Source organism: Malus sylvestris, chromosome 16 (assembly GCF_916048215.2).
Source record: "Malus sylvestris chromosome 16, drMalSylv7.2, whole genome shotgun sequence".
Classification (NCBI taxonomy): Eukaryota; Viridiplantae; Streptophyta; class Magnoliopsida; order Rosales; family Rosaceae; genus Malus; species Malus sylvestris.
In genome coordinates, this window is record NC_062275.1 from 14407907 (window position 1) to 14417019 (window position 9113).

At 36.1% G+C, this 9113-nt stretch overlaps 1 long non-coding RNA gene across 1 annotated transcript; it reads left to right on the plus strand.

The window, feature by feature from the left end:
- The first annotated feature begins 6232 nt into the window (after positions 1 to 6232).
- On the plus strand, positions 6233 to 8699 carry LOC126606754 (uncharacterized). Its single transcript, XR_007617359.1, has 2 exons — positions 6233 to 6297; positions 8528 to 8699. It is a non-coding gene; the product is annotated as an uncharacterized LOC126606754 (long non-coding RNA).
- The last annotated feature ends 414 nt before the right edge of the window (positions 8700 to 9113 follow it).

Sequence of the window (9113 nt, forward strand, 5' to 3'; positions counted from 1 at the left end):
CATTGAAGAAACCATGCAGCCGCGTTGTTCTTGAAGAAGTTCAACATCAGAATTGCTTCAAGGGGGTTTCTTCTATGAACTTTAGTTTCACTCATGTTGTTCTTGATATTTATATATTTTGTAATCATGTTATGTAATTAAGTTCATAGCTGAGGATTTCGATGTAGCCTTGCAAACCTACTATATGTTATTAAGTTAAAGTATTTAAACTACCAATATGTGTTCTTGTTTCATTCACTGATTTTATAGTATAATTTGTTTGTTAATCTTAATGTTTGATCACCATTAGGGCTGCTTATGAATTATTTGATCAAGGTTATAGTACACTTCATGCTTAATCTTGGCGGACATGTGAATGAATGAAGAAACTGCTATTCATACATCCTGCCATGTGATTTCTTCGGTTCTTTGAAGTGTTCTTGTTCTTAATGGATTCTTACTTGCTAATCTAAGTTGAACATCACAACTAGGTTGCATATTAGGAGTACTTGATCACAACCACACATCAAATGGATGATCATAAATAAGTAAAACAAACCCTAGTTGCAGATTAGAGAGTTGAACTCGTTTTGACTTAATTTTCATGGAATTGACATGTAATGGTGAAATTAGTATCCCTAGTTCCGTTCCCATCGTTTCTGAATCAATCTATCATTCATCTTTATCTTGTTTTGCATTTCAAGTTACTTTAACTTTCAAAACAAAAATCTAAATTCAGTTTTCATTTTCATTGCTTAGTTAGGGTTCTCATAAAGATAGTAATTTGTAAAGGTCTAATCAGTCCCTGTGGTTCAACACCCTTACTTGTGCCATTATACTATCCTTATATTTGCACTTGAAAATTTTGGCACCGTTGCCAAGGACTAATTTTAGTCCCTTATTATTGCTTGCTTGATAAACCCTATCTATTTTTCTTTTCTTAGTTTAGATTTTTCATTTACATTTTAGGTTGTTTGATTTCAGGTGGTATAGAGAGATGTACGGCGAATGTCCGTTATGTGCTAAAACTGGCCATCCTCTTCAATTCTGACCAATGAGAGATGAGTTTTCTACATTTGTCCGAGAGCACTTACACCGCATGTGTTTCTCTAACCAAGAGCCACTGCAACCATTGTCAAACACATATAGCCCTGCTTGGAGGAACTTTGATCATGGCTCTTGGAACAACATAGAAGCTCCAAATCAAGCATTTGCACCTCCATCACAGCGGGAATCCTTTGACACTACTTTGGAGGACACTTTGAAGCTATTCGCTCAAAGCACTTTACAATTTCAACAATCAATGAGTATCATGATTCAAGAACACTCCAATGCACTTACCAAGTTGGAAATTCAGTTGGGGCAGATTGTCCAAGTATTAAATGAACATCAATCTGGTGGTGATGATTAAGAAGAGGAGGATGATGAACAACCAAAGGAAGCTTGTTGTGCATATTTTCATGAGGTTCCTGAGCTTTAAGAAGATGAAGGGCCTTTCATTCCTCCCAAGCCATATGTTCCACCAATTCCTTTTCCAGGGAGATTTGTCAAACAAAAGCATGATGAGCCACCCATAGATGTGCTTGAAGAAATTGTGCCAAACATAGTGTTTAAAGCTCTTCCTCAATCTTCTAATTTAATTGAATGTTTTTCAAAATCTGTGTCGGATTCTCCATGTTGTTTTACATCTTTTCATGTGCCATATTTGGAGTCTTTGGAAGATGATTTGTTACCATTTCAAGATGAAAAAGAATTGAAGTTCGATAAAGAGACCTTGTTGCCATCTCAAAAAAAGAAAGAGGATATGGTCTTGCATTTTATTCACAAGGAGAGACAAAAACACCATCACAATCAAGTCTTTGTGGAAATTCAACGCACCATATTCAAAGTCCCTCAAAAGAAACCACTTCTTCCAACCAAGGTTCAGAGGTACCGTGACTTTCTGCCACCCTAAGCATTCAGTTATCATGATACCATGTCTCGCCTAGACATTAAATAAAGCACTTGCTAGGAGGCAACCTAGTTGGGTTTGTGTTCTTTCCTTTTATTCGTGTCTTTTAGTTTTATTTTATTTCCATTCTACACACTCTGCCTATTTGCACTGCATGCATTCCATTCATTTTTAAGCATTGAGGATAATGCTTAGTTTAGTTTTGGGGGTGTGGGATTGAAAATTTTCATTTATTTTTAGTTTTGGTTAAGTTTGCTTTTGCTTACTAATGTGAATGTATATGAGGGCTATGTTTACAAACAAAACTACAGTGTTGTCATGAAAAAGTTCCGTATCTTATTTTCTTTTACAAAGTTGTTACTCTTGGAATTATGATGGTTAAAGTATCATGCTCAAATTCTGCAAGAAGAATAGTGGAGACTAACCTAGTGAGTTATTTTGAGCCTATTTGCTTCTTTGAGAGGGTTTAAAGTGTTGCTATTCCTATCTTTTTATGTCAGACTCACTTCAAATGATTTCATTATTTCTCTTTGATTGAATGTTAAGAATAATCCTATGTTGCAGATACCATGTGTTTATTATCACCTATGAATGAACTCATTGAGACGATGTTATTAGGCTATGCATGTTTTAACCATTAAAGGGCCTAGTTTTCATCCCTTTGTGTGCTCCATTCACCCTTGTTGCAGCCAAACACTTTCAGCCTAGTTCTTTCATCACCCACACCAAACTCTACCCATCTTAGCCCATTACAGTCATACCTTATAGTTTGGGGAATACTAAAGTGATGAAGACATAGATAGATTGAGCTCTAGATCAAGAACGTGGCGTGTACCGAGGTAACATGTGCTGGAATTGCAAATAAAAAGAATATAAGCTACATAAAAAAAATCAAAGAAGATGCAATTCCCAAATCTTCCCATTATCATGCATGGGTCCTAGATGCCAAGAACAAATAACAAAGACCAATTCAAGTGAAGAGCCTGCATATTTCATAACAAAGACACTCTGGTATGTTCCAAGTTCTAGTATTTTCTATCCTTTCTTTCATAGCCTATACCCTAAGCCTTGCATTACAACCTTGTGAAAGACCTAGCTGATCTTTGGGGACGTATTCATAGGTGCTGGTAAGTACGTGTGCTATCCATATTCTTAATATTTGATTCATTTCATGAGATATGTTCAGAAATTGTGCTTTTATTTTGTATTTCATATGTGAGAATTTTGATTCCATTTACATGATTTCACTCACATATGTTTGTGGAGAGACTACACCTTAGGATCTGAGTGAAAATTTGAGTGATATCTGTGAGGAATAGAGTTGAGGCGAATTCTATCTTTAGCATTTGAGTATGGTGTCTTTAAAGTCGTGAATCATGGAGTAATATTTTTACACTTTACACATGATACGATTCTTTGAAGTGGCAGACTTTTGGTTTGGATGTATGACTGAGCTTTCATTGGTTCTTATTAGTTTGTGTCAAGTATGCTTTAACCAATTTGTTTGCAGAGTCTTTAGATGTTTGTGGGCGTCATCACTGTAAACCCTCAGGAGACACAACTCCTCTGACTAGGGACACCTAGAGGTTTAAAGGCTTGTTGCACATGCTCAGTGCAATCGTTTAGCCAATGAAAGTGGTATAGTTAGATTTTATTGTTTTTGTGTGTTTTTAGTTATAGTTTTGCTCGAGGACTAGCAAAAACCAGGTTTGGGGCTATTTGATAACTCATATATTTCATGCATTTATACCATCCATTTCTAGTCTCTTTGTGATGTTTTTGAGTTAAACTGGTTGCATTTTACCTTATTTTGTGTTAGTATGCAGTTACATGTACTTTAGGATCAATTTAAAGGCAAAAGAAGTGAAAGCATGCCATTTTTTGGGTTGACCCTTATTCAAACGTGGAAAGAAGTTTAGTGGCCTGTTTTGTAACATTTGGAATATATATATATATATATATATATATATATATATATATATGTTTGTATCATACTTGACCAATCCTGAAACTACTGAGCACCAGTCAACGTTATACCGTCAATGACCCAGAAGAGTTTCCTTCCAACTAGGAGGCCAATCACAATGCGACATGTGTCGACATCAGAAGCAAATCATAACGCGACACGTGTCAACATCAGAAGCCAATCATAACACGACACGTGTCAATGTCAGAACAAAGCTAGAAACTCTCTTCCATAAATAGAGATCATTCTCTCACAATATTTTCGAATGTCATTTGTACTAAATCATTCACTTGTACCCATTATAAGAGAGCTTGAACCTATGTACTTGTGTAACCCCTTCACAATTAATGAGAACTCATCTACTCTGTGGACGTAGCCAATCTGGGTGAACCACGTACATCTTATGTTTGCTTCCCTGTCTCTATCCATTTACAAACTTAACACTTTCTGTTGTACCAAAGTCCTCACTGATTTTGTGCATCAACATTTGGCGCCGTCTGTGGGAAACGACACTTATTCCCACTCTCTTCAGCTTTGCCAAGATGGTTTCCACCATTCGTACACTCTCTTTTGACCAGGCATCCCTCTCCAACATGGGGAGCGAAGGAAGCCACAGCACACAGAATGACACCCCTCTTGCACCTAGTGCGAAGTAACAAAAGAATGAAGGAAAGAGAATTGCTCTTCAAGCTAAAGTCGATGAGCTAGAAGCTCAGAACAACAAGATAGCAATGAAGAATGAGGTCATCTAGGAGCAATATGAGAATCTCTTTGAGACGCTCCACGAAACTAGGCATACTCAAACACGCGAGCTCGTTGCCCCTGTGGACATCAACCATCATCTGGGTGACCCCCAACACGGAGGGTCACCTCCTTTCGACATGGGTATCCCTGATGAGGAGCGAGCTAATCATCAAAACATTGATCAACATGAGACTTCTCTCAACCCAGATGCTTCGACCCGAAGCAGAAGAAATGGAGGAAGACACCTCCTTGCAGAAGGGTTGGAGGATCGAAAGCCGTATATCGTGACTGCTGAGGCTTCCTAAAGTAACGTCAAGAGAATCCCCTCCACATATAGGGATGGGCAATGGTTATGGCGGGCGGGTAACCGCAGTTATTTACCCATAACCGTTTATGTTCATACCTGCATAACCGTTTACCTGTTGGGTAATTACATAAATGGTTATACCCATAACCATAACCGTTTATAAACGGTTATCCATACCCATAACCGTGTACCCATTTAACCATAACCATAACCATTTACCCGTTTACCCGTTTTTTCGCCTGTTTATCCTTTTTACCCATTTACCTTTTTTTTCGCCCGTCTATATTATTTTTTTTAACAATTTGAAAATTACAAAAGAAAAATTTGTCATAATTTTCATTTTATGACAATTAAACACCGTTATAAGTACATTTTAGCATACATTTCCCTATTTTAATCATTTAAGTCCTCATATAATTCCAATAATTGAAATAATAGTTTACGAAAGATATTTTTCTGCTACACCCAAGCAAGTCTTTAATTATAATCCATATGATTAAAAAGCAAAGCTTCTAACGGTCACATAGCAACCATCAGGTGAATCAAGTCGAATCAACAAGGTTTGGAACAAGATAAGAGTACAGCTAAACTAAAAATCTCTCTAGAAATTGAATTACTTCAGACATCTAAACTAAAAATCAACCAAGGTGTCTCACCTCATTAACACACCCGCACAACTGACTATACCACCCATTGTACATCTAGAGAACTCCAGAATTCTTCATTAACATCAAGGCGAGGACAACAAAGCATGGATAAGGTTGTATGTGATTTTCAGAGGGAGAGGCGGAGAATGTGGGGTTGTCTCGCCCCACTTTGGCTCTTGTTTTCTCTCAATCCGTTACATGTTTTTAAAAAGTCTTCTCATATATTTGAAATTAGACATGACAAGGAACAAAGCCCAATTTATTTCATTGATTTTGGTTGAGATCTTCTATGGAAAAATATGATTTGAAAATGTGAAAAAATCTGCAAATCTGCAATTTTTCTGCAAAAAAACTGTTTGTGAACTTAACTTTGGAGCTTGATTATTTTCTTCTCTTAAATCTATTTTGGGAAACTCTGATTAGATTATAAACTAGGTTTGTTAAGCTTTAAAACCCAAGTATTTCATCCTTTTCTATGGAGTTTTGAGGGATGAAAATGGGGTCACAATATGGGGACTTATGCTTGGTTCATCAAGAGGTTCTGACGAGGGTATATTTGGGTAAACTTTTGATAGGCTGAAATTGAATCTTTAATCCATCTTTAAGCTAACTTTTATTATTATTATTTATGTGATTTTAGGTCTAGGAGTGACTTCGAACACTTCGGAAGCTTAGAGAGGTATTCTAGTTAGCTGGACTTGAGGTGGGGCTCTATTTCCCGATGATAGTTCTATATCATGTTTAATCTTTGTGATATTAGTAATTATACCTATTACAATGCGACACGTGTCGACATCATAAGCAAATCATAGCTCAACATGTGTCAACATCAGAAGTCAATCACAACACGATACGTGTCAATGTTAGAACAAACCTAGAAACTCTCTTCTATAAATAGAGATCATTCTCTCACAATATTTTCGAATGTCATTTGTACTAAATCATTCACTTGTACTCACTAAATGAGAGCTTGAACCTATGTACTTGTGTAAACCCTTCACAATTAATGAGAACTCCTCTACTCCGTAGATGTAGCCAATCTGGGTGAACCATGTACATCTTGTTTGCTTTCCTGTCTCTATCTATTTACATACTTATCCACACTAGTGACCGGAGCAATCTAGCGAAGGTGACAAACTTAACACTTTCTGTTGTACCAAAGTCCTCACTGATTTTGTGCATCAACAATATATATATATTAGGAGTAAGATTATTTTAGCTTAAAAAAAAAAAAAAAAACAAGGAAACGGACAAATGATGGTCTATACGTGTAGACCATCCCAACTCTTCTTCTTCTTCCCAACCATCACACGGTGGGGAACCAAGATAATTAGATTTTGTCCATAAATGTTGGGGGTGATGTGGGTAGTCTAAGGGGAGTGAGTAAGCATCCTAAAACAGAGATGCAATGATAGGATTAAAGGGAGTATTTCTAACTCTCACTGAAGAACTAGAGGAGAGTGAGAGGGTTTGGAGAAGGAAAAGTAGGAAATCGGAATAGGGGAGCTAAGAGGGTGCTAGTGTGATCTTCGATAACACTTAATTTTGTTAATTTTTCTATTTTCTAACCACTGCAACTTTGATTTCTAAAAAACAAAAACTGCAATTTCGTGAGCCTCACTTTGGCTCTTGTTTTCTCTCAATCCGTTACATGTTTTTAAAAAGTCTTCTCATATATTTGAAATTAGACATGACAAGGAACAAGGCCCAATTTATTTCATTGATTTTGGTTGAGATCTTCTATGGAAAAATATGATTTGAAAATGTGAAAAAATCTGCAAATCTGCAATTTTTCTGCAGAAAAACTGTTTGTGAACTTAACTTTGGAGCTTGATTATTTTCTTCTCTTAAATCCATTTTGGGAAACTCTGATTAGATTATAAACTAGGTTTGTTAAGCTTTAAAACCCAAGTAATTTCATCCTTTTCTATGGAGTTTTGAGGGATGAAAATGGGGTCACAATATGGGGACTTATGCTTGGTTCATCAAGAGGTTCTGACGAGGGTATATTTGGGTAAACTTTTGATAGGCTGAAATTGAATCTTTAATCCATCTTTAAGCTAACTTTTTTTATTATTATTTATGTGATTTTAGGTCTAGGAGTGACTTTGGACACTTCAGAAGCTTAGAGAGGTATTCTAGTTAGCTGGACTTGAGGTGGGGCTCTATTTCCCGATGATAGTTCTATATCATGTTTAATCTTTGTGATATTAGTAATTATACCTATTACAGTAGTAATGAAATGCTCGAATGTATTGGAAACATTTGATTGTCATGATTGTGTAATGGGTTGATAGTTTCCTCTCTGGTGTGTTTATATATATTGATTTTGTTAAATGTTATTATGTGTTAATGAGTGGTTGAGCTATGTAAAATTTCTAGATTGAATATGTTGAGGTTTACAATTGTGTCTGTTAAATTGAAATGCTCAGGTTGCATTACATGTTTTAGAGTCAAGTGTTGGGTTGTGTAAAGTTGGTTAAACAAAGTATTGAAAACTTATATATGTTCAAGCGTAGGGTGAAGGTTTTGAACATGTAGTTGGGCGTTGGGGGAAGGGCCCATATTAATGAAATTGAAATTACAAATAAAATTCGGGGTTAAGGGAGGAATGGGAGTTAACTTATATTTTATGGTGTTCGGAACCAAGTGGTATAAGCATGGTATGGGACGTGCAGGTTTGGATGCCACAAATATAAGTTAGAGGGATTAGAAGGGAGTGAGTTCTTGTGTACTTCTTTGTCATATCATTTGTATTTTACCATATTGTTTGATGAATGACACTTTGATTAACTGTGATAAATTCTTTGTGATATCATTTGTATTTTACCATATTGTTTGATGAATGACACTTTGATTAAATGTGATAAATGAACTTGAAGTATATGGTTCCTACTGGGCATGAAATGCTCACACCCTATTAGCTATTGTAGATACCAGTGTGGAGGAACTTGATGATGACCTGTCTCTAAATGGATAGCCATATCATGTGTGTGCTTGTTTCCTAGTTATGCTTAGAATAAAGTGTCTTGGTATCTTAAGAGTATGTTGTAAGAGTTGAACTCTTTAAACTCATGATGTACCAAAGAAACAGGTTTAAGTGAACCTTCGCTACCTGTTGCCACTGAAGAAACCATGCAACCGCGCTGTTCTTGAAGAAATTCAACATCAGAATTGCTTCAAGGGGGTTTCTTCTATGAACTTTAGTTTCAATCATGTTGTTCTTGATATTTATATATTTTGTAATCATGTTGTGTAATTAAGTTCATAGTTGGGGATTTCGATGTAGCCTTGCAAACCTATTATATGTTATTAATCTGTGTTCTTGTTTCATTCACTGATTTTATAGTATGATTTGTTTGGTAATCTTAATGTTTGATCACCATTAGGGCTGTTTATAAATTATTTGATCAAGGTTATAGTACACATCATGCTTAATCTTGGTGGACATGTGAATGAATAAAGAAACTGCTATGCATACATCCTGCCATGTGATTTGTTTGGTTTTTTGAACTCTTG